Here is a 27,205-nt window from a genome sequence, read left to right as displayed (position 1 = left end):
GTGCAGGAAACCACTTTTGCACTTGTATTATTGTGGAAAAACCACTTTTCGCACTTGTGTTATTGTTGAAAAACCACTTTTCGCACTTGTGTTAGTGTTGAAAAACCACTTTTCGCACTTGTGTTTGTGCAGGAAACCACTTTTGCACTTGTATTAGTGTGGAAAAAACACTTTTTGCACTTGTGATAGTGTTGAAAAACCACTTTTCGCACTTGTGTTAGTGTTGAAAAACCACTTTTCGCACTTGTGTTAGTGTTGAAAAACCACTTTTCGCACTTGTGTTGGTGCAGGAAACCACTTTTGCACTTGTGTTGGTGCAGGAAACCACTTTTGCACTTGTATTAGTGTGGAAAAAACACTTTTTGCACTTGTGACAGTGTTGAAAAACCACTTTTCGCACTTGTGTTAGTGTTGAAATACCACTTTTCGCACTTGTGTTGGTGCAGGAAACCACTTTTGCACTTGTATTAGTGTGGAAAAACCACTTTTCGCACTTGTGTTAGTGTTGAAAAACCATTTTAGCACTTGTGTTAGTGTTGAAAAACCACTTTTCGCACTTGTGTTGGTGCAGGAAACCACTTTTGCACTTGTATTAGTGTGGAAAAAACACTTTTTGCACTTGTGATAGTGTTGAAAAACCACTTTTCGCACTTGTGTTCGTGTTGAAAAACCACTTTTCGCACTTGTGTTGGTGCAGGAAACCACTTTTGCACTTGTATTAGTGTGGAAAAAACACTTTTCTCACTTGTGTTAGTGTTGAAAAACCACTTTTCGCACTTGTGTTCGTGTTGAAAAACCACTTTTCGCACTTGTGTTGGTGCAGGAAACCACTTTTGCACTTGTATTAGTGTGGAAAAAACACTTATTTGCACTTGTGATAGTGTTGAAAAACCACTTTTCGCACTTGTGTTAGTGTTGAAAAACCACTTTTCGCACTTGTGTTGGTGCAGGAAACCAACACAATGTGAAGTAGTATCACAAGAACACTACTTGTGATAGTGTTCCTGTTGGTGCAGGAAACCACTTTTGCACTTGTATTAGTGTGGAAAAACCACTTTTCACACTTGTGTTAGTGTTGAAAAACCATTTTTCACACTTGTGTTAGTGTTGAAAAAACACTTTTCGCACTTGTGTTGGTGCAGGAAACCACTTTTGCACTTGTATTAGTGTGGAAAAAACACTTTTTGCACTTGTGATAGTGTTGAAAAACCACTTTTCGCACTTGTGTTATTGTTGAAAAACCACTTTTCGCACTTGTGTTGGTGCAGGAAACCACTTTTGCACTTGTATTAGTGTGGGAAAACCACTTTTCGCACTTGTGTTAGTGTTGAAAAACCACTTTTCGCGCTTGTGTTAGTATTGAAAAACCACTTTTCACACTCGTGTTGGTGCAGGAAACCACTTTTGCACTTGTATTAGTGTGGAAAAAACACTTTTTGCACTTGTGATAGTGTTGAAAACCCACTTTTCGCACTTGTGTTAGTGTTGAAAAACCACTTTTCGCACTTGTGTTGGTGCAGGAAACCACTTTTGCACTTGTATTAGTGTGGAAAAAACACTTTTCGCACTTGTGTTAGTGTTGAAAAACCACTTTTCGCACTTGTGTTAGTGTTGAAAAACCACTTTTCGCACTTGTGTTAGTGTTGAAAAACCACTTTTCGCACTTGTGTTGGTGCAGGAAACCACTTTTGCACTTGTATTAGTGTGGAAAAAACACTTTTTGCACTTGTGATAGTGTTGAAAAACCACTTTTCGCACTTGTGTTAGTGTTGAAAAACCACTTTTCGCACTTGTGTTGGTGCAGGAAACCACTTTTGCACTTGTATTAGTGTGGAAAAACCACTTTTTGCACTTGTGTTAGTGTTGAAAAACCACTTTTAGCACTTGTGTTAGTGTTGAAAAACCACTTTTCGCACTTGTGTTGGTGCAGGAAAACCACTTTTGCACTTGTATTAGTGTGGAAAAAACAATTTTTGCACTTGTGTTAGTGTTGAAAAACCATTTTTCGCACTTGTGTTAGTGTTGAAAAACCACTTTTCGCACTTGTGTTAGTGTTGAAAAACCACTTTTCGCACTTGTGTTGGTGCAGGAAACCACTTTTGCACTTGTATTAGTGTGGAAAAAACACTTTTTGCACTTGTGATAGTGTTGAAAAACCACTTTTCGCACTTGTGTTAGTGTTGAAAAACCACTTTTCGCACTTGTGTTGGTGCAGGAAACCACTTTTGCACTTGTATTAGTGTGGAAAAACCACTTTTCGCACTTGTGTTAGTGTTGAAAAACCACTTTTCGCGCTTGTGTTAGTATTGAAAAACCACTTTTCGCACTTGTGTTGGTACAGGAAACCACTTTTGCACTTGTATTAGTGTGGAAAAAACACTTTTTGCACTTGTGATAGTGTTGAAAAACCACTTTTCGCACTTGTGTTAGTGTTGAAAAACCACTTTTCGCACTTGTGTTGGTGCAGGAAACCACTTTTGCACTTGTATTAGTGTGGAAAAAACACTTTTTGCACTTGTGATAGTGTTGAAAAACCACTTTTTGCACTTGTGATAGTGTTGAAAAACCACTTTTCGCAATTGTGTTGGTGAAGGAAACCACTTTCCGCACTTGTCTAAGTGTTGAGAAACCACTTTTTCGCACTTGTGTTGGTGCCGGAAACCACTTTTCGCACATGTGTTAGTGTTGAAAACCACTTTTCGCACTTGTGTTCGTCTAGGAAACCACTTTTCGCACTTGTGTGGAAAAAAACCCCTTTTCGCACTTGTGTTGGTGAAGGAAACCACCTTTGGAAAACCTAGTGTGGAAAAACCAGTTTTCGCACTTGTGTTAGTGTTGAAAAACCCCTTTTCGCACTTGTGTTGGTGAAGGAAACCACCTTTCGCACTTGTGCTCGTGTTGAAAAACCACTTTTCGCACTTGTGTTGGTCTAGGAAACCACTTTTCACACTTGTATTAGTGTGGAAAAACCACTTTTCGCACTTGTATTAGTGATGAAAACACACTCTTCGCACGTGTGTTAGTGTTGAAAAACGACTTTTTGCACCAGTTTGAGTGTTGTAAAACCACTTTTCGCACTTGTGTTAGTGTTGTAAAACCACTTTTCGCACTTGTGTTGGTGCAGGAAACCACTTTTGCACTTGTATTAGTGTGGAAAAAACACTTTTCACACTTGTGTTAGTGTTGAAAAACCACTTTTCGCACTTGTGTTGGTGCAGGTAACCACTTTTGCACTTGTATTAGTGTGGAAAAAACACTTTTTGCACTTGTGATAGTGTTGAAAAACCACTTTTCGCACTTGTGTTAGTGTTGAAAAACCACTTTTCGCACTTGTGTTGGTGCAGGAAACCACTTTTGCACTTGTATTAGTGTGGAAAAACCACTTTTCGCACTTGTGTTAGTGTTGAAAAACCACTTTTAGCACTTGTGTTAGTGTTGAAAAACCACTTTTCGCACTTGTGTTGGTGCAGGAAACCACTTTTGCACTTGTATTAGTGTGGAAAAAACACTTTTTGCACTTGTGATAGTGTTGAAAAACCACTTTTCGCGCTTGTGTTAGTATTGAAAAACCACTTTTCGCACTTGTGTTGGTGCAGGAAACCACTTTTGCACTTGTATTAGTGTGGAAAAAACACTTTTTGCACTTGTGATAGTGTTGAAAACCACTTTTCGCACTTGTGTTAGTGTTGAAAAACCACTTTTCGCACTTGTGTTGGTGCAGGAAACCACTTTTGCACTTGTATTAGTGTGGAAAAAACACTTTTTGCACTTGTGATAGTGTTGAAAAACCACTTTTCGCACTTGTGTTAGTGTTTAAAAACCACTTTTCGCACTTGTGTTGGTGCAGGAAACCACTTTTGCACTTGTATTAGTGTGGAAAAACCACTTTTCGCACTTGTGTTATTGTTGAAAAACCACTTTTCGCACTTGTGTTAGTGTTGAAAAACCACTTTTCGCACTTGTGTTTGTGCAGGAAACCACTTTTGCACTTGTATTAGTGTGGAAAAAACACTTTTTGCACTTGTGATAGTGTTGAAAAACCACTTTTCGCACTTGTGTTAGTGTTGAAAAACCACTTTTCGCACTTGTGTTAGTGTTGAAAAACCACTTTTCGCACTTGTGTTAGTGTTGAAAAAACACTTTTCGCACTTGTGTTGGTGCAGGAAACCACTTTTGCACTTGTATTAGTGTGGAAAAACCACTTTTCACACTTGTGTTAGTGTTGAAAAACCACTTTTCACACTTGTGTTAGTGTTGAAAAAACACTTTTCGCACTTGTGTTGGTGCAGGAAACCACTTTTGCACTTGTATTAGTGTGGAAAAAAAACTTTTTGCACTTGTGATAGTGTTGAAAAACCACTTTTCGCACTTGTGTTATTGTTGAAAAACCACTTTTCGCACTTGTGTTGGTGCAGGAAACCACTTTTGCACTTGTATTAGTGTGGAAAAACCACTTTTCGCACTTGTGTTAGTGTTGAAAAACCACTTTTCGCGCTTGTGTTAGTATTGAAAAACCACTTTTCACACTTGTGTTGGTGCAGGAAACCACTTTTGCACTTGTATTAGTGTGGAAAAAACACTTTTTGCACTTGTGATAGTGTTGAAAAACCACTTTTCGCACTTGTGTTAGTGTTGAAAAACCACTTTTCGCACTTGTGTTGGTGCAGGAAACCACTTTTGCACTTGTATTAGTGTGGAAAAAACACTTTTTGCACTTGTGATAGTGTTGAAAAACCACTTTTCGCACTTGTGTTAGTGTTTAAAAACCACTTTTCGCACTTGTGTTGGTGCAGGAAACCACTTTTGCACTTGTATTAGTGTGGAAAAACCACTTTTCGCACTTGTGTTATTGTTGAAAAACCACTTTTCGCACTTGTGTTAGTGTTGAAAAACCACTTTTCGCACTTGTGTTGGTGCAGGAAACCACTTTTGCACTTGTATTAGTGTGGAAAAAACACTTTTTGCACTTGTGATAGTGTTGAAAAACCACTTTTCGCACTTGTGTTAGTGTTGAAAAACCACTTTTCGCACTTGTGTTAGTGTTGAAAAACCACTTTTCGCACTTGTGTTGGTGCAGGAAACCACTTTTGCACTTGTATTAGTGTGGAAAAAACACTTTTCGCACTTGTGTTAGTGTTGAAAAACCACTTTTCGCACTTGTGTTAGTGTTGAAAAACCACTTTTCGCACTTGTGTTAGTGTTGAAAAACCACTTTTCGCACTTGTGTTGGTGCAGGAAACCACTTTTGCACTTGTATTAGTGTGGAAAAAACACTTTTTGCACTTGTGATAGTGTTGAAAAACCACTTTTCGCACTTGTGTTAGTGTTGAAAAACCACTTTTCGCACTTGTGTTGGTGCAGGAAACCACTTTTGCACTTGTATTAGTGTGGAAAAACCACTTTTCGCACTTGTGTTAGTGTTGAAAAACCACTTTTAGCACTTGTGTTAGTGTTGAAAAACCACTTTTCGCACTTGTGTTGGTGCAGGAAAACCACTTTTGCACTTGTATTAGTGTGGAAAAAACACTTTTTGCACTTGTGTTAGTGTTGAAAAACCATTTTTCGCACTTGTGTTAGTGTTGAAAAACCACTTTTCGCACTTGTGTTAGTGTTGAAAAACCACTTTTCGCACTTGTGTTGGTGCAGGAAACCACTTTTGCACTTGTATTAGTGTGGAAAAAACACTTTTTGCACTTGTGATAGTGTTGAAAAACCACTTTTCGCACTTGTGTTAGTGTTGAAAAACCACTTTTCGCACTTGTGTTGGTGCAGGAAACCACTTTTGCACTTGTATTAGTGTGGAAAAACCACTTTTCGCACTTGTGTTAGTGTTGAAAAACCACTTTTCGCGCTTGTGTTAGTATTGAAAAACCACTTTTCGCACTTGTGTTGGTACAGGAAACCACTTTTGCACTTGTATTAGTGTGGAGAAAACACTTTTTGCACTTGTGATAGTGTTGAAAAACCACTTTTCGCACTTGTGTTAGTGTTGAAAAACCACTTTTCGCACTTGTGTTGGTGCAGGAAACCACTTTTGCACTTGTATTAGTGTGGAAAAAACACTTTTTGCACTTGTGATAGTGTTGAAAAACCACTTTTTGCACTTGTGTTAGTGTTTAAAAACCACTTTTCGCACTTGTGTTGGTGCAGGAAACCACTTTTGCACTTGTATTAGTGTGGAAAAAACACTTTTTGCACGTGTGATAGTGTTGAAAAACCACTTTTCGCACTTGTGTTAGTGTTGAAAAACCACTTTTCGCACTTGTGTTAGTGTTGAAAAACCACTTTTCGCACTTGTGTTGGTGCAGGAAACCACTTTTGCACTTGTATTGGTGTGGAAAAACCACTTTTCGCACTTGTGTTAGTGTTGAAAAACCACTTTTAGCACTTGTGTTAGTGTTGAAAAACCACTTTTCGCACTTGTGTTGTTGCAGGAAAACCACTTTTGCACTTGTATTAGTGTGGAAAAAACACTTTTTGCACTTGTGTTAGTGTTGAAAAACCATTTTTCACACTTGTGTTAGTGTTGAAAAACCACTTTTCGCACTTGTGTTAGTGTTGAAAAACCACTTTTCGCACTTGTGTTGGTGCAGGAAACCACTTTTGCACTTGTATTAGTGTGGAAAAAACACTTTTTGCACTTGTGATAGTGTTGAAAAACCACTTTTCGCACTTGTGTTAGTGTTGAAAAACCACTTTTCGCACTTGTGTTGGTGCAGGAAACCACTTTTGCACTTGTATTAGTGTGGAAAAACCACTTTTCGCACTTGTGTTAGTGTTGAAAAACCACTTTTCGCGCTTGTGTTAGTATTGAAAAACCACTTTTCGCACTTGTGTTGGTACAGGAAACCACTTTTGCACTTGTATTAGTGTGGAAAAAACACTTTTTGCACTTGTGATAGTGTTGAAAAACCACTTTTCGCACTTGTGTTAGTGTTGAAAAACCACTTTTCGCACTTGTGTTGGTGCAGGAAACCACTTTTGCACTTGTATTAGTGTGGAAAAAACACTTTTTGCACTTGTGATAGTGTTGAAAAACCACTTTTCGCACTTGTGTTAGTGTTTAAAAACCACTTTTCGCACTTGTGTTGGTGCAGGAAACCACTTTTGCACTTGTATTAGTGTGGAAAAACCACTTTTCGCACTTGTGTTATTGTTGAAAAACCACTTTTCGCACTTGTGTTAGTGTTGAAAAACCACTTTTCGCACTTGTGTTGGTGCAGGAAACCACTTTTGCACTTGTATTAGTGTGGAAAAAACACTTTTGCACTTGTGATAGTGTTGAAAAACCACTTTTCGCACTTGTGTTAGTGTTGAAAAACCACTTTTCGCACTTGTGTTAGTGTTGAAAAACCACTTTTCGCACTTGTGTTGGTGCAGGAAACCACTTTTGCACTTGTATTAGTGTGGAAAAAACACTTTTCGCACTTGTGTTAGTGTTGAAAAACCACTTTTCGCACTTGTGTTAGTGTTGAAAAACCACTTTTCGCACTTGTGTTAGTGTTGAAAAACCACTTTTCGCACTTGTGTTGGTGCAGGAAACCACTTTTGCACTTGTATTAGTGTGGAAAAAACACTTTTTGCACTTGTGATAGTGTTGAAAAACCACGTTTCGCACTTGTGTTAGTGTTGAAAAACCACTTTTCGCACTTGTGTTGGTGCAGGAAACCACTTTTGCACTTGTATTAGTGTGGAAAAACCACTTTTCGCACTTGTGTTAGTGTTGAAAAACCACTTTTAGCACTTGTGTTAGTGTTGAAAAACCACTTTTCGCACTTGTGTTGGTGCAGGAAAACCACTTTTGCACTTGTATTAGTGTGGAAAAAACACTTTTTGCACTTGTGTTAGTGTTGAAAAACCATTTTTCGCACTTGTGTTAGTGTTGAAAAACCACTTTTCGCACTTGTGTTAGTGTTGAAAAACCACTTTTCGCACTTGTGTTGGTGCAGGAAACCACTTTTGCACTTGTATTAGTGTGGAAAAAACACTTTTTGCACTTGTGATAGTGTTGAAAAACCACTTTTCGCACTTGTGTTAGTGTTGAAAAACCACTTTTCGCACTTGTGTTGGTGCAGGAAACCACTTTTGCACTTGTATTAGTGTGGAAAAACCACTTTTCGCACTTGTGTTAGTGTTGAAAAACCACTTTTCGCGCTTGTGTTAGTATTGAAAAACCACTTTTCGCACTTGTGTTGGTACAGGAAACCACTTTTGCACTTGTATTAGTGTGGAGAAAACACTTTTTGCACTTGTGATAGTGTTGAAAAACCACTTTTCGCACTTGTGTTAGTGTTGAAAAACCACTTTTCGCACTTGTGTTGGTGCAGGAAACCACTTTTGCACTTGTATTAGTGTGGAAAAAACACTTTTTGCACTTGTGATAGTGTTGAAAAACCACTTTTTGCACTTGTGTTAGTGTTTAAAAACCACTTTTCGCACTTGTGTTGGTGCAGGAAACCACTTTTGCACTTGTATTAGTGTGGAAAAAACACTTTTTGCACGTGTGATAGTGTTGAAAAACCACTTTTCGCACTTGTGTTAGTGTTGAAAAACCACTTTTCGCACTTGTGTTAGTTTTGAAAAACCACTTTTCGCACTTGTGTTGGTGCAGGAAACCACTTTTGCACTTGTATTAGTGTGGAAAAACCACTTTTCGCACTTGTGTTAGTGTTGAAAAACCACTTTTAGCACTTGTGTTAGAGTTGAAAAACCACTTTTCGCACTTGTGTTGGTGCAGGAAAACCACTTTTGCACTTGTATTAGTGTGGAAAAAACACTTTTTGCACTTGTGTTAGTGTTGAAAAACCATTTTTCACACTTGTGTTAGTGTTGAAAAACCACTTTTCGCACTTGTGTTAGTGTTGAAAAACCACTTTTCGCACTTGTGTTGGTGCAGGAAACCACTTTTGCACTTGTATTAGTGTGGAAAAAACACTTTTTGCACTTGTGATAGTGTTGAAAAACCACTTTTCGCACTTGTGTGAGTGTTGAAAAACCACTTTTCGCACTTGTGTTGGTGCAGGAAACCACTTTTGCACTTGTATTAGTGTGGAAAAACCACTTTTCGCACTTGTGTTAGTGTTGAAAAACCACTTTTCGCGCTTGTGTTAGTATTGAAAAACCACTTTTCGCACTTGTGTTGGTACAGGAAACCACTTTTGCACTTGTATTAGTGTGGAAGAAACACTTTTTGCACTTGTGATAGTGTTGAAAAACCACTTTTCGCACTTGTGTTAGTGTTGAAAAACCACTTTTCGCACTTGTGTTGGTGCAGGAAACCACTTTTGCACTTGTATTAGTGTGGAAAAAACACTTTTTGCACTTGTGATAGTGTTGAAAAACCACTTTTTGCACTTGTGATAGTGTTGAAAAACCACTTTTCGCAATTGTGTTGGTGAAGGAAACCACTTTCCGCACTTGTCTTAGTGTTGAGAAACCACTTTTTCGCACTTGTGTTGGTGCAGGAAACCACTTTTCGCACATGTGTTAGTGTTGAAAACCACTTTTCGCACTTGTGTTCGTCTAGGAAACCACTTTTTGCACTTGTATTAGTGTGGAAAAACCAGTTTTCGCACTTGTGTTAGTGTTGAAAAACCCCTTTTCGCACTTGTGTTGGTGAAGGAAACCACCTTTCGCACTTGTGCTCGTGTTGAAAAACCACTTTTCACACTTGTGTTGGTCTAGGAAACCACTTTTCACACTTGTATTAGTGTGGAAAAACCACTTTTCGCACTTGTATTATTGATGAAAACACACTCTTCGCACGTGTGTTAGTGTTGAAAAACGACTTTTCGCACCAGTTTGAGTGTTGTAAAACCACTTTTCGCACTTGTGTTAGTGTTGTAAAACCACTTTTCGCACTTGTGTTGGTGCAGGAAACCACTTTTGCACTTGTATTAGTGTGGAAAAAACACTTTTCACACTTGTGTTAGTGTTGAAAAACCACTTTTCGCACTTGTGTTGGTGCAGGTAACCACTTTTGCACTTGTATTAGTGTGGAAAAAACACTTTTTGCACTTGTGATAGTGTTGAAAAACCACTTTTCGCACTTGTGTTAGTGTTGAAAAACCACTTTTCGCACTTGTGTTGGTGCAGGAAACCACTTTTGCACTTGTATTAGTGTGGAAAAACCACTTTTCGCACTTGTGTTAGTGTTGAAAAACCACTTTTAGCACTTGTGTTAGTGTTGAAAAACCACTTTTCGCACTTGTGTTGGTGCAGGAAACCACTTTTGCACTTGTATTAGTGTGGAAAAAACACTTTTTGCACTTGTGATAGTGTTGAAAAACCACTTTTCGCACTTGTGTTAGTGTTGAAAAACCACTTTTCGCACTTGTGTTGGTGCAGGAAACCACTTTTGCACTTGTATTAGTGTGGAAAAAACACTTTTTGCACTTGTGATAGTGTTGAAAAACCACTTTTCGCACTTGTGTTGGTGTTTAAAAACCACTTTTCGCACTTGTGTTGGTGCAGGAAACCACTTTTGCACTTGTATTAGTGTGGAAAAACCACTTTTCGCACTTGTGTTATTGTTGAAAAACCACTTTTCGCACTTGTGTTAGTGTTGAAAAACCACTTTTCGCACTTGTGTTTGTGCAGGAAACCACTTTTGCACTTGTATTAGTGTGGAAAAAACACTTTTTGCACTTGTGATAGTGTTGAAAAACCACTTTTCGCACTTGTGTTAGTGTTGAAAAACCACTTTTCGCACTTGTGTTAGTGTTGAAAAACCACTTTTCGCACTTGTGTTGGTGCAGGAAACCACTTTTGCACTTGTGTTGGTGCAGGAAACCACTTTTGCACTTGTATTAGTGTGGAAAAAACACTTTTTGCACTTGTGATAGTGTTGAAAAACCACTTTTCGCACTTGTGTTAGTGTTGAAATACCACTTTTCGCACTTGTGTTGGTGCAGGAAACCACTTTTGCACTTGTATTAGTGTGGAAAAACCACTTTTCGCACTTGTGTTAGTGTTGAAAAACCATTTTAGCACTTGTGTTAGTGTTGAAAAACCACTTTTCGCACTTGTGTTGTTGCAGGAAACCACTTTTGCACTTGTATTAGTGTGGAAAAAACACTTTTTGCACTTGTGATAGTGTTGAAAAACCACTTTTCGCACTTGTGTTCGTGTTGAAAAACCACTTTTCGCACTTGTGTTGGTGCAGGAAACCACTTTTGCACTTGTATTAGTGTGGAAAAAACACTTTTCTCACTTGTGTTAGTGTTGAAAAACCACTTTTCGCACTTGTGTTAGTGTTGAAAAACCACTTTTCGCACTTGTGTTGGTGCAGGAAACCACTTTTGCACTTGTATTAGTGTGGAAAAAACACTTATTTGCACTTGTGATAGTGTTGAAAAACCACTTTTCGCACTTGTGTTAGTGTTGAAAAACCACTTTTCGCACTTGTGTTGGTGCAGGAAACCAACACAAGTTGGTTTCTTGTGAAGTAGTATCACAAGAACACTACTTGTGATAGTGTTCCTGTTGGTGCAGGAAACCACTTTTGCACTTGTATTAGTGTGGAAAAACCACTTTTCACACTTGTGTTAGTGTTGAAAAACCATTTTTCACACTTGTGTTAGTGTTGAAAAAACACTTTTCGCACTTGTGTTGGTGCAGGAAACCACTTTTGCACTTGTATTAGTGTGGAAAAAACACTTTTTGCACTTGTGATAGTGTTGAAAAACCACTTTTTGCACTTGTGTTAGTGTTTAAAAACCACTTTTCGCACTTGTGTTGGTGCAGGAAACCACTTTTGCACTTGTATTAGTGTGGAAAAAACACTTTTTGCACGTGTGATAGTGTTGAAAAACCACTTTTCGCACTTGTGTTAGTGTTGAAAAACCACTTTTCGCACTTGTGTTAGTGTTGAAAAACCACTTTTCGCACTTGTGTTGGTGCAGGAAACCACTTTTGCACTTGTATTAGTGTGGAAAAACCACTTTTCGCACTTGTGTTAGTGTTGAAAAACCACTTTTAGCACTTGTGTTAGTGTTGAAAAACCACTTTTCGCACTTGTGTTGGTGCAGGAAAACCACTTTTGCACTTGTATTAGTGTGGAAAAAACACTTTTTGCACTTGTGTTAGTGTTGAAAAACCATTTTTCACACTTGTGTTAGTGTTGAAAAACCACTTTTCGCACTTGTGTTAGTGTTGAAAAACCACTTTTCGCACTTGTGTTGGTGCAGGAAACCACTTTTGCACTTGTATTAGTGTGGAAAAAACACTTTTTGCACTTGTGATAGTGTTGAAAAACCACTTTTCGCACTTGTGTTAGTGTTGAAAAACCACTTTTCGCACTTGTGTTGGTGCAGGAAACCACTTTTGCACTTGTATTAGTGTGGAAAAACCACTTTTCGCACTTGTGTTAGTGTTGAAAAACCACTTTTCGCACTTGTTGTGGTGAAGGAAACCACTTTTCGCACTTGTGTTAGTGTTGAAAAACCCCTTTTCGCACTTGTGTTGGTGAAGGAAACCACCTTTCGCACTTGTGTTAGTTTTGAAAACCCAATTTTCGCACTTGTGTTGGTGGAGGAAACCACTTTTTGCACTTGTGCTCGTGTTGAAAAACCACTTTTCGCACTTGTGTTGGTCTAGGAAACCACCTTTCACACTTGTATTAGTGTGGAAAAACCACTTTTCGCACTTGTATTAGTGATGAAAACACACTTCGCACATGTGTTAGTGTTGAAAAACGACTTTTTGCACCAGTGTGAGTGTTGTAAAACCACTTTTCGCACTTGTGTTGGTGAAGGAAATCACTTTTCGCACTTGTATTAGTGTGGAAAAACCACTTTTCGCACCTGTGTTGGTGAAGGAAACCAATTTTTGCATTTGTATTAGTGTGGAAAAACCACTTTTCGCACTTGTGATAGTGTTGAAATACCACTTTTCGCAATTGTGTTGGTGAAGGAAACCACTTTCCGCACTTGTCTTAGTGTTGAGAAACCACTTTTTCGCACTTGTGTTGGTGCAGGAAACCACTTTTCGCACATGTGTTAGTGTTGAAAAACCACTTTTCGCACTTGTGTTGGTGCAGGAAACCACTTTTGCACTTGTATTAGTGTGGAAAAAACACTTTTTGCACTTGTGATAGTGTTGAAAAACCACTTTTCGCACTTGTGTTAGTGTTGAAAAACCACTTTTCGCACTTGTGTTAGTGTTGTAAAACCACTTTTCGCACTTGTGTTGGTGCAGGAAACCACTTTTGCACTTGTATTAGTGTGGAAAAAACACTTTTCGCACTTGTGTTAGTGTTGAAAAACCACTTTTCGCACTTGTGTTAGTGTTGAAAAACCACTTTTCGCACTTGTGTTAGTGTTGAAAAACCACTTTTCACACTTGTGTTGGTGCAGGAAAACCACTTTTGCACTTGTATTAGTGTGGAAAAAACACTTTTTGCACTTGTGATAGTGTTGAAAAACCACTTTTCGCACTTGTGTTAGTGTTGAAAAACCACTTTTCGCAATTGTGTTGGTGCAGGAAACCACTTTTGCACTTGTATTAGTGTGGAAAAACCACTTTTCGCACTTGTGTTAGTGTTGAAAAACCACTTTTAGCACTTCTGTTAGTGTTGAAAAACCACTTTTCGCACTTGTGTTGGTGCAGGAAACCACTTTTGCACTTGTATTAGTGTGGAAAAAACTCTTTTTGCACTTGTGATAGTGTTGAAAAACCACTTTTCGCGCTTGTGTTAGTGTTGAAAAACCACTTTTCGCACTTGTGTTGGTGCAGGAAACCACTTTTGCACTTGTATTAGTGTGGAAAAACCACTTTTAGCACTTCTGTTAGTGTTGAAAAACCACTTTTCGCACTTGTGTTGGTGCAGGAAACCACTTTTGCACTTGTATTAGTGTGGAAAAACACTTTTTGCACTTGTGATAGTGTTGAAAAACCACTTTTCGCACTTGTGTAAGTGTTTAAAAACCACTTTTCGCACTTGTGTTGTGCCAGGAAACCACTTTTGCACTTGTATTAGTGTGGATAAACCACTTTTCGCACTTGTGTTATTGTTGAAAAACCACTTTTCGCACTTGTGTTAGTGTTGAAAAACCACTTTTCGCACTTGTGTTGGTGCAGGAAACCACTTTTGCACTTGTATTAGTGTGGAAAAAACACTTTTTGCACTTGTGATAGTGTTGAAAAACCACTTTTCGCACTTGTGTTAGTGTTGAAAAACCACTTTTCGCACTTGTGTTAGTGTTGAAAAACCACTTTTCGCACTTGTGTTGGTGCAGGAAACCACTTTTGCACTTGTATTAGTGTGGAAAAAACACTTTTCGCACTTGTGTTAGTGTTGAAAAACCACTTTTCGCACTTGTGTTAGTGTTGAAAAACCACTTTTCGCACTTGTGCTCGTGTTGAAAAACCACTTTTCGCACTTGTGTTGGTGCAGGAAACCACTTTTCGCACTTGTATTAGTGTGAAAAAACCACTTTTTGCACCTGTGTTGGTGAAGGAAACCAATTTTTGCACTTGTGTTGGTGGATGAAACCACTTTTCGCACTTGTATAAGTGTGGAAAACCACTTTTTGCACCTGTGTTGGTGGATGAAACCACTTTTCGCACTTGTATTAGTGTGAAAAACCACTTTTTGCACCAGTGTTGGTGAAGGAAACCAATTTTTGCACTAGTATTAGTTTGGAAAACCACTTTTCGCACTTGTGTTAATGTTGAAAAACCACTTTTCACAATTGTGTTGGTGAAGGAAACCACTTTTCGCACTTGTCTTAGTGTTGAGAAACCACTTTTCGCACTTGTGTTGGTGCAGGAAACCACTTTTAGCACTTGTGTTAGTGTTGAAAAACCACTTTTCGCAATTGTGTTGGTGAAGGAAATCACTTTCCGCACTTGTCTTAGTGTTGAGAAACCAATTTTTCGCACTTGTGTTGGTGCAGGAAACCACTTTTCGCACATGTGTTAGTGTTGAAAACCACTTTTCACACTTGTGTTCGTCTAGGAAACCACCTTTCGCACTTGTGTTAGTTTTGAAAACCCAATTTTCGCACTTGTGTTGGTGGAGGAAACCACTTTTTGCACTTGTGCTCGTGTTGAAAAACCACTTTTCGCACTTGTGTTGGTCTAGGAAACCACCGTTCACACTTGTATTAGTGTGGGAAAACCACTTTTCGCACTTGTGTTGGTGAAGGAAACCACCTTTCGCACTTGTGTTAGTTTTGAAAACCCAATTTTCGCACTTGTGTTGGTGAAGGAAACCACTTTTCGCACTTGTGTTAGTGTTGAAAAACCAGTTTTCACACTTGTGTTAGTGTTGAAAAACCACTTTTCGCACTTGTGTTGGTGAAGGAAACCACTTTTCGCACTTGTGTTAGTGTTGAAAAACCCCTTTTCGCACTTGTGTTGGTGAAGGAAACCACCTTTCGCACTTGTGTTAGTTTTGAAAACCCAATTTTCGCACTTGTGTTGGTGGAGGAAACCACTTTTTGCACTTGTGCTCGTGTTGAAAAACCACTTTTCGCACTTGTGTTGGTCTAGGAAACCACCTTTCACACTTGTATTAGTGTGGGAAAACCACTTTTCGCACTTGTATTAGTGATGAAAACACACTTCGCACATGTGTTAGTGTTGAAAAACGACTTTTTGCACCAGTGTGAGTGTTGTAAAACCACTTTTCGCACTTGTGTTGGTGAAGGAAATCACTTTTCGCACTTGTATTAGTGTGGAAAAACCACTTTTCGCACCTGTGTTGGTGAAGAAAACCAATTTTTGCATTTGTATTAGTGTGGAAAAACCACTTTTCGCACTTGTGATAGTGTTGAAATACCACTTTTCGCAATTGTGTTGGTGAAGGAAACCACTTTCCGCACTTGTCTTAGTGTTGAGAAACCACTTTTTCGCACTTGTGTTGGTGCAGGAAACCACTTTTCGCACATGTGTTAGTGTTGAAAAACCACTTTTCGCACTTGTGTTGGTGCAGGAAACCACTTTTGCACTTGTATTAGTGTGGAAAAAACACTTTTTGCACTTGTGATAGTGTTGAAAAACCACTTTTCGCACTTGTGTTAGTGTTGAAAAACCACTTTTCGCACTTGTGTTAGTGTTGTAAAACCACTTTTCGCACTTGTGTTGGTGCAGGAAACCACTTTTGCACTTGTATTAGTGTGGAAAAAACACTTTTCGCACTTGTGTTAGTGTTGAAAAACCACTTTTCGCACTTGTGTTAGTGTTGAAAAACCACTTTTCGCACTTGTGTTAGTGTTGAAAAACCACTTTTCACACTTGTGTTGGTGCAGGAAAACCACTTTTGCACTTGTATTAGTGTGGAAAAAACACTTTTTGCACTTGTGATAGTGTTGAAAAACCACTTTTCGCACTTGTGTTAGTGTTGAAAAACCACTTTTCGCAATTGTGTTGGTGCAGGAAACCACTTTTGCACTCGTATTAGTGTGGAAAACCACTTTTCGCACTTGTGTTAGTGTTGAAAAACCACTTTTAGCACTTCTGTTAGTGTTGAAAAACCACTTTTCGCACTTGTGTTGGTGCAGGAAACCACTTTTGCACTTGTATTAGTGTGGAAAAAACACTTTTTGCACTTGTGATAGTGTTGAAAAACCACTTTTCGCGCTTGTGTTAGTATTGAAAAACCACTTTTCGCACTTGTGTTGGTGCAGGAAACCACTTTTGCACTTGTATTAGTGTGGTAAAAACACTTTTTGCACTTGTGATAGTGTTGAAAAACCACTTTTCGCACTTGTGTTAGTGTTGAAAAACCACTTTTCGCACTTGTGTTGGTGCAGGAAACCACTTTTGCACTTGTATTAGTGTGGAAAAAACACTTTTTGCACTTGTGATAGTGTTGAAAAACCACTTTTCGCACTTGTGTTAGTGTTTAAAAACCACTTTTCGCACTTGTGTTGTGCCAGGAAACCACTTTTGCACTTGTATTAGTGTGGAAAAACCACTTTTCGCACTTGTGTTATTGTTGAAAAACCACTTTTCGCACTTGTGTTAGTGTTGAAAAACCACTTTTCGCACTTGTGTTTGTGCAGGAAACCACTTTTGCACTTGTATTAGCGGGAAAAAACACTTTTTGCACTTGTGATAGTGTTGAAAAACCACTTTTCGCACTTGTGTTAGTGTTGAAAAACCACTTTTCGCACTTGTGTTAGTGTTGAAAAACCACTTTTCGCACTTGTGTTGGTGCAGGAAACCACTTTTGCACTTGTATTAGTGTGGAAAAACCACTTTTCGCACTTGTGTTAGTGTTGAAAAACCACTTTTAGCACTTGTGTTAGTGTTGAAAAACCACTTTTCGCACTTGTGTTGGTGCAGGAAACCACTTTTGCACTTGTATTAGTGTGGAAAAAACACTTTTTGCGCTTGTGATAGTGTTGAAAAACCACTTTTCGCACTTGTGTTCGTGTTGAAAAACCACTTTTCGCACTTGTGTTGGTGCAGGAAACCACTTTTGCACTTGTATTAGTGTGGAAAAAACACTTTTCTCACTTGTGTTATTGTTGAAAAACCACTTTTCGCACTTGTGTTAGTGTTGAAAAACCACTTTTTGCACTTGTGTTGGTGCAGGAAACCACTTTTGCACTTGTATTAGTGTGGAAAAAACACTTATTTGCACTTGTGATAGTGTTGAAAAACCACTTTTCGCACTTGTGTTAGTGTTGAAAAACCACTTTTCGCACTTGTGTTGGTGCAGGAAACCAACACAAGTTGGTTTCTTGTGAAGTAGTATCACAAGAACACTACTTGTGATAGTGTTCCTGTTGGTGCAGGAAACCACTTTTGCACTTGTATTAGTGTGGAAAAAACCACTTTTCACACTTGTGTTAGTGTTGAAAAACCACTTTTCGCACTTGTGTTAGTGTTGAAAAAACACTTTTCGCACTTGTGTTGGTGCAGGAAACCACTTTTGCACTTGTATTAGTGTGGAAAAAACACTTTTTGCACTGGTGATAGTGTTGAAAAACCACTTTTCGCACTTGTGTTATTGTTGAAAAACCACGTTTCGCACTTGTATTTGTGCAGGAAACCACTTTTGCACTTGTATTAGTGTGGAAAAACCACTTTTCGCACTTGTGTTAGTGTTGAAAAACCACTTTTCGCACTTGTGTTAGTGTTGAAAAACCACTTTTCGCACTTGTGTTAGTGTTGAAAAACCACTTTTCGCACTTGTGTTAGTGTTGAAAAACCACTTTTCGCACTTGTGTTGGTGCAGGAAACCACTTTTGCACTTGTATTAGTGTGGAAAAAACACTTTTTGCACTTGTGATAGTGTTGAAAAACCACTTTTCGCACTTGTGTTAGTGTTGAAAAACCACTTTTCGCACTTGTGTTGGTGCAGGAAACCACTTTTGCACTTGTATTAGTGTGGAAAAAACACTTTTTGCACTTGTGTTAGTGTTGAAAAACCATTTTTCGCACTTGTGTTAGTGTTGAAAAAACCACTTTTTGCACTTGTGTTAGTGTTGAAAAACCACTTTTCGCACTTGTGTTGGTGCAGGAAACCACTTTTGCACTTGTATTAGTGTGGAAAAAACACTTTTTGCACTTGTGATAGTGTTGAAAAACCACTTTTCGCACTTGTGTTAGTGTTGAAAAACCACTTTTCGCACTTGTGTTGGTGCAGGAAACCACTTTTGCACTTGTATTAATGTGGAAAAACCACTTTTCGCATTTGTGTTAGTGTTGAAAAACCACTTTTCGCACTTGTGTTGGTGCAGGGAACCACTTTAGCACTTGTATTAGTGTGGAAAAAACACTTTTTGCACTTGTGATAGTGCTGAAAAACCACTTTTCGCACTTGTGTTAGTGTTGAAAAACCACTTTTCGCACTTGTGTGGGTGCAGGAAACCACTTTTGCACTTGTATTAGTGTGGAAAAAACACTTTTTGCACTTGTGATAGTGTTGAAAAACCACTTTTCGCACTTGTGTTAGTGTTGAAAAACCACTTTTCGCACTTCTGTTAGTGTTGAAAAACCACTTTTCGCACTTGTGTTGGTGCAGGAAACCACTTTTGCACTTGTGTTGGTGCAGGAAACCACTTTTGCACTTGTATTAGTGTGGAAAAAACACTTTTCTCACTTGTGTTAGTGTTGTAAAACCACTTTTCGCACTTGTGTTAGTGTTGAAAAACCACTTTTCGCACTTGTGTTAGTGCAGGAAACCACTTTTGCACTTGTATTAGTGTGGAAAAAACACTTTTTGCACTTGTGATAGTGTTGAAAAACCACTTTTCGCACTTGTGTTATTGTTGAAAAACCACTTTTCGCACTTGTGTTGGTGCAGGAAACCACTTTTGCACTTGTATTAGTGTGGAAAAACCACTTTTCGCGCTTGTGTTAGTATTGAAAAACCACTTTTCACACTTGTGTTGGTGCAGGAAACCACTTTTGCACTTGTATTAGTGTGGAAAAAACACTTTTTGCACTTGTGATAGTGTTGAAAAACCACTTTTCGCACTTGTGTTAGTGTTGAAAAACCACTTTTCGCACTTGTGTTGGTGCAGGAAACCACTTTTGCACTTGTATTAGTGTGGAAAAAACACTTTTTGCACTTGTGATAGTGTTGAAAAACCACTTTTGGCACCTGTGTTAGTGTTTAAAAACCACTTTTCGCACTTGTGTTGGTGCAGGAAACCACTTTTGCACTTGTATTAGTGTGGAAAAACCACTTTTCGCACTTGTGTTATTGTTGAAAAACCACTTTTCGCACTTGTGTTAGTGTTGAAAAACCACTTTTCGCACTTGTGTTGGTGCAGGAAACCACTTTTGCACTTGTATTAGTGTGGAAAAAACACTTTTTGCACTTGTGATAGTGTTGAAAAACCACTTTTCGCACTTGTGTTAGTGTTGAAAAACCACTTTTCGCACTTGTGTTAGTGTTGAAAAACCACTTTTCGCACTTGTGTTGGTGCAGGAAACCACTTTTGCACTTGTATTAGTGTGGAAAAAACACTTTTCGCACTTGTGTTAGTGTTGAAAAACCACTTTTCGCACTTGTGTTAGTGTTGAAAAACCACTTTTCGCACTTGTGTTAGTGTTGAAAAACCACTTTTCGCACTTGTGTTGGTGCAGGAAACCACTTTTGCACTTGTATTAGTGTGGAAAAAACACTTTTTGCACTTGTGATAGTGTTGAAAAACCACTTTTCGCACTTGTGTTAGTGTTGAAAAACCACTTTTCGCACTTGTGTTGGTGCAGGAAACCACTTTTGCACTTGTATTAGTGTGGAAAAACCACTTTTCGCACTTGTGTTAGTGTTGAAAAACCACTTTTAGCACTTGTGTTAGTGTTGAAAAACCACTTTTCGCACTTGTGTTGGTGCAGGAAAACCACTTTTGCACTTGTATTAGTGTGGAAAAAACACTTTTTGCACTTGTGTTAGTGTTGAAAAACCATTTTTCGCACTTGTGTTAGTGTTGAAAAACCACTTTTCGCACTTGTGTTAGTGTTGAAAAACCACTTTTCGCACTTGTGTTGGTGCAGGAAACCACTTTTGCACTTGTATTAGTGTGGAAAAAACACTTTTTGCGCTTGTGATAGTGTTGAAAAACCACTTTTCGCACTTGTGTTCGTGTTGAAAAACCACTTTTCGCACTTGTGTTGGTGCAGGAAACCACTTTTGCACTTGTATTAGTGTGGAAAAAACACTTTTCTCACTTGTGTTATTGTTGAAAAACCACTTTTCGCACTTGTGTTAGTGTTGAAAAACCACTTTTTGCACTTGTGTTGGTGCAGGAAACCACTTTTGCACTTGTATTAGTGTGGAAAAAACACTTATTTGCACTTGTGATAGTGTTGAAAAACCACTTTTCGCACTTGTGTTAGTGTTGAAAAACCACTTTTCGCACTTGTGTTGGTGCAGGAAACCAACACAAGTTGGTTTCTTGTGAAGTAGTATCACAAGAACACTACTTGTGATAGTGTTCCTGTTGGTGCAGGAAACCACTTTTGCACTTGTATTAGTGTGGAAAAAACCACTTTTCACACTTGTGTTAGTGTTGAAAAACCACTTTTCGCACTTGTGTTAGTGTTGAAAAAACACTTTTCGCACTTGTGTTGGTGCAGGAAACCACTTTTGCACTTGTATTAGTGTGGAAAAAACACTTTTTGCACTGGTGATAGTGTTGAAAAACCACTTTTCGCACTTGTGTTATTGTTGAAAAACCACTTTTCGCACTTGTGTTGGTGCAGGAAACCACTTTTGCACTTGTATTAGTTTGGAAAAAACACTTTTTGCACTTGTGATAGTGTTGAAAAACCACTTTTCGCACTTGTGTTAGTGTTTAAAAACCACGTTTCGCACTTGTATTTGTGCAGGAAACCACTTTTGCACTTGTATTAGTGTGGAAAAACCACTTTTCGCACTTGTGTTAGTGTTGAAAAACCACTTTTCGCACTTGTGTTAGTGTTGAAAAACCACTTTTCGCACTTGTGTTAGTGTTGAAAAACCACTTTTCGCACTTGTGTTAGTGTTGAAAAACCACTTTTCGCACTTGTGTTGGTGCAGGAAACCACTTTTGCACTTGTATTAGTGTGGAAAAAACACTTTTTGCACTTGTGTTAGTGTTGAAAAACCATTTTTCGCACTTGTGTTAGTGTTGAAAAACCACTTTTCGCACTTGTGTTAGTGTTGAAAAACCACTTTTCGCACTTGTGTTGGTGCAGGAAACCACTTTTGCACTTGTATTAGTGTGGAAAAAACACTTTTTGCACTGGTGATAGTGTTGAAAAACCACTTTTCGCACTTGTGTTATTGTTGAAAAACCACTTTTCGCACTTGTGTTGGTGCAGGAAACCACTTTTGCACTTGTATTAGTGTGGAAAAAACACTTTTTGCACTTGTGATAGTGTTGAAAAACCACTTTTCGCACTTGTGTTAGTGTTTAAAAACCACGTTTCGCACTTGTATTTGTGCAGGAAACCACTTTTGCACTTGTATTAGTGTGGAAAAACCACTTTTCGCACTTGTGTTAGTGTTGAAAAACCACTTTTCGCACTTGTGTTAGTGTTGAAAAACCACTTTTCGCACTTGTGTTAGTGTTGAAAAACCACTTTTCGCACTTGTGTTGGTGCAGGAAACCACTTTTGCACTTGTATTAGTGTGGAAAAAACACTTTTTGCACTTGTGTTAGTGTTGAAAAACCATTTTTCGCACTTGTGTTAGTGTTGAAAAACCACTTTTCGCACTTGTGTTAGTGTTGAAAAACCACTTTTCGCACTTGTGTTGGTGCAGGAAACCACTTTTGCACTTGTATTAGTGTGGAAAAAACACTTTTTGCGCTTGTGATAGTGTTGAAAAACCACTTTTCGCACTTGTGTTCGTGTTGAAAAACCACTTTTCGCACTTGTGTTGGTGCAGGAAACCACTTTTGCACTTGTATTAGTGTGGAAAAAACACTTTTCTCACTTGTGTTATTGTTGAAAAACCACTTTTCGCACTTGTGTTAGTGTTGAAAAACCACTTTTTGCACTTGTGTTGGTGCAGGAAACCACTTTTGCACTTGTATTAGTGTGGAAAAAACACTTATTTGCACTTGTGATAGTGTTGAAAAACCACTTTTCGCACTTGTGTTAGTGTTGAAAAACCACTTTTCGCACTTGTGTTGGTGCAGGAAACCAACACAAGTTGGTTTCTTGTGAAGTAGTATCACAAGAACAATACTTGTGATAGTGTTCCTGTTGGTGCAGGAAACCACTTTTGCACTTGTATTAGTGTGGAAAAAACCACTTTTCACACTTGTGTTAGTGTTGAAAAACCACTTTTCGCACTTGTGTTAGTGTTGAAAAAACACTTTTCGCACTTGTGTTGGTGCAGGAAACCACTTTTGCACTTGTATTAGTGTGGAAAAAACACTTTTTGCACTGGTGATAGTGTTGAAAAACCACTTTTCGCACTTGTGTTATTGTTGAAAAACCACTTTTCGCACTTGTGTTGGTGCAGGAAACCACTTTTGCACTTGTATTAGTGTGGAAAAAACACTTTTTGCACTTGTGATAGTGTTGAAAAACCACTTTTCGCACTTGTGTTAGTGTTTAAAAACCACGTTTCGCACTTGTATTTGTGCAGGAAACCACTTTTGCACTTGTATTAGTGTGGAAAAACCACTTTTCGCACTTGTGTTAGTGTTGAAAAACCACTTTTCGCACTTGTGTTAGTGTTGAAAAACCACTTTTCGCACTTGTGTTAGTGTTGAAAAACCACTTTCGCACTTGTGTTAGTGTTGAAAAACACTTTTCGCACTTGTGTTGGTGCAGGAAACCACTTTTGCACTTGTATTAGTGTGGAAAAAACACTTTTTGCACTTGTGTTAGTGTTGAAAACCATTTTTCGCACTTGTGTTAGTGTTGAAAAACCACTTTTCGCACTTGTGTTAGTGTTGAAAAACCACTTTTCGCACTTGTGTTGGTGCAGGAAACCACTTTTGCACTTGTATTAGTGTGGAAAAAACACTTTTTGCACTGGTGATAGTGTTGAAAAACCACTTTTCGCACTTGTGTTATTGTTGAAAAACCACTTTTCGCACTTGTGTTGGTGCAGGAAACCACTTTTGCACTTGTATTAGTGTGGAAAAAAAACACTTTTTGCACTTGTGATAGTGTTGAAAAACCACTTTTCGCACTTGTGTTAGTGTTTAAAAACCACGTTTCGCACTTGTATTTGTGCAGGAAACCACTTTTGCACTTGTATTAGTGTGGAAAAACCACTTTTCGCACTTGTGTTAGTGTTGAAAAACCACTTTTCGCACTTGTGTTAGTGTTGAAAAACCACTTTTCGCACTTGTGTTAGTGTTGAAAAACCACTTTTCGCACTTGTGTTAGTGTTGAAAAACCACTTTTCGCACTTGTGTTGGTGCAGGAAACCACTTTTGCACTTGTATTAGTGTGGAAAAAAACACTTTTTTGCACTTGTGTTAGTGTTGAAAACCATTTTCGCACTTGTGTTAGTGTTGAAAAACCACTTTTCGCACTTGTGTTAGTGTTGAAAAACACTTTTCGCACTTGTGTTGGTGCATGGAAACCACTTTTGCACTTGTATTAGTGGTGGAAAAAACACTTTTTGCACTGGTGATAGTGTTGAAAAACCACTTTTCGCACTTGTGTTATTGTTGAAAAACCACTTTTCGCACTTGTGTTGGTGCAGGAAACCACTTTTGCACTTGTATTAGTGTGGAAAAAACACTTTTTGCACTTGTGATAGTGTTGAAAAACCACTTTTCGCACTTGTGTTAGTGTTTAAAAACCACGTTTCGCACTTGTATTTGTGCAGGAAACCACTTTTGCACTTGTATTAGTGTGGAAAAACCACTTTTCGCACTTGTGTTAGTGTTGAAAAACCACTTTTCGCACTTGTGTTAGTGTTGAAAAACCACTTTTCGCACTTGTGTTAGTGTTGAAAAACCACTTTTCGCACTTGTGTTAGTGTTGAAAAACCACTTTTCGCACTTGTGTTGGTGCAGGAAACCACTTTTGCACTTGTATTAGTGTGGAAAAAACACTTTTTGCACTTGTGTTAGTGTTGAAAAACCATTTTTCGCACTTGTGTTAGTGTTGAAAAACCACTTTATCGCACTTGTGTTAGTGTTGAAAAACCACTTTTCGCACTTGTGTTGGTGCAGGAAACCACTTTTGCACTTGTATTAGTGTGGAAAAAACACTTTTTGCACTGGTGATAGTGTTGAAAAACCACTTTTCGCACTTGTGTTATTGTTGAAAAACCACTTTTCGCACTTGTGTTGGTGCAGGAAACCACTTTTGCACTTGTATTAGTGTGGAAAAAACACTTTTTGCACTTGTGATAGTGTTGAAAAACCACTTTTCGCACTTGTGTTGGTGAAGGAAACCACTTTTCGCACTTGTGTTAGTGTTGAAAAACCCCTTTTCGCACTTGTGTTGGTGAAGGAAACCACCTTTCGCACTTGTGTTAGTTTTTGAAAACCCAATTTTCGCACTTGTGTTGGTGGAGGAAACCACTTTTTGCACTTGTGCTCGTGTTGAAAAACCACTTTTCGCACTTGTGTTGGTCTAGGAAACCACCTTTCACACTTGTATTAGTGTGGGAAAACCACTTTTCGCACTTGTATTAGTGATGAAAACACACTTCGCACATGTGTTAGTGTTGAAAACGACTTTTTTGCACCAGTGTGAGTGTTGTAAAACCACTTTTCGCACTTGTGTTGGTGAAGGAAATCACTTTTCGCACTTGTATTAGTGTGGAAAAACCACTTTTCGCACCTGTGTTGGTGAAGAAAACCAATTTTTGCATTTGTATTAGTGTGGAAAACCACTTTTCGCACTTGTGATAGTGTTGAAATACCACTTTTCGCAATTGTGTTGGTGAAGGAAACCACTTTCCGCACTTGTCTTAGTGTTGAGAAACCACTTTTTCGCACTTGTGTTGGTGCAGGAAACCACTTTTCGCACATGTGTTAGTGTTGAAAAACCACTTTTCGCACTTGTGTTGGTGCAGGAAACCACTTTTGCACTTGTATTAGTGTGGAAAAAACACTTTTTGCACTTGTGTTAGTGTTGAAAAACCACTTTTCGCACTTGTGTTAGTGTTGTAAAACCACTTTTCGCACTTGTGTTGGTGCAGGAAACCACTTTTGCACTTGTATTTAGTGTGGAAAAAACACTTTTCGCACTTGTGTTAGTGTTGAAAAACCACTTTTCGCACTTGTGTTAGTGTTGAAAAACCAACTTTTCGCGACTTGTGTTAGTGTTGAAAAACACTTTTCACACTTGTGTTGGTGCAGGAAAACCACTTTTGCACTTGTATTAGTGTGGAAAAAACACTTTTTGCACTTGTGATAGTGTTGAAAAACCACTTTTCGCACTTGTGTAGTGTTGAAAACCACCTTTTCGCAATTGTGTTGGTGCAGGAAACCACTTTTTGCACTCGTATTAGTGTGGAAAACCACTTTTCGCACTTGTGTTAGTGTTGAAAAACCACTTTTAGCACTTCTGTTAGTGTTGAAAAACCACTTTTCGCACTTGTGTTGGTGCAGGAAACCACTTTTGCACTTGTATTAGTGTGGAAAAAACACTTTTGCACTTGTGATAGTGTTGAAAAACCACTTTTCGCGCTTGTTGTTAGTATTGAAAAACCACGTTTCGCACTTGTGTTGGTGCAGGAAACCACTTTTGCACTTGTATTAGTGTGGTAAAAACACTTTTTGCACTTGTGATAGTGTTGAAAAACCACTTTTCGCACTTGTGTTAGTGTTGAAAAACCACTTTTCGCACTTGTGTTGGTGCAGGAAACCACTTTTGCACTTGTATTAGTGTGGAAAAAACACTTTTTGCACTTGTGATAGTGTTGAAAAACCACTTTTCGCACTTGTGTTAGTGTTTAAAAACCACTTTTCGCACTTGTGTTGTGCCAGGAAACCACTTTTGCACTTGTATTAGTGTGGAAAAAACACTTTTCGCACTTGTGTTATAGTTGAAAAACCACTTTTCGCACTTGTGTTAGTGTTGAAAAACCACTTTTCGCACTTGTGTTTGTGCAGGAAACCACTTTTGCACTTGTATTAGCGGGAAAAAACACTTTTTGCACTTGTGATAGAGTTGAAAAACCACTTTTCGCACTTGTGTTAGTGTTGAAAAACCACTTTTCGCACTTGTGTTAGTGTTGAAAAACCACTTTTCGCACTTGTGTTGGTGCAGGAAACCACTTTTGCACTTGTATTAGTGTGGAAAAACCACTTTTCGCACTTGTGGTTAGTGTTGAAAAACCGCTTTTAGCACTTGTGTTAGTGTTGAAAAACCACTTTTCGCACTTGTGTTGGTGCAGGAAACCACTTTTGCACTTGTATTAGTGTGGAAAAAACACTTTTTGCGCTTGTGATAGTGTTGAAAAAACCACTTTTCGCACTTGTGTTCGTGTTGAAAAACCACTTTTCGCACTTGTGTTGGTGCAGGAAACCACTTTTGCACTTGTATTAGTGTGGAAAAAACACTTTTCTCACTTGTGTTATTGTTGAAAAACCACTTTTCGCACTTGTGTGTAGTGTTGAAAACCACTTTTTGCACTTTGTGTTGGTGCAGGAAACCACTTTTGCACTTGTATTAGTGTGGAAAAAAACACTTATTTGCACTTGTGATAGTGTTGAAAAACCACTTTTCGCACCTTGTGTTAGTGTTGAAAAACCACTTTTCGCACTTGTGTTGGTGGCAGGAAACCAAACACAAGTTGGTTTCTTGTGAAGTTGTATCACAAGAACACTAC

Source organism: Myxine glutinosa, chromosome 13 (assembly GCF_964187855.1).
Source record: "Myxine glutinosa chromosome 13, kmMyxGlut1.1, whole genome shotgun sequence".
In the NCBI taxonomy this organism is placed as follows: domain Eukaryota; kingdom Metazoa; phylum Chordata; class Myxini; order Myxiniformes; family Myxinidae; genus Myxine; species Myxine glutinosa.
Note: the sequence above shows the minus strand (reverse complement) of the source record.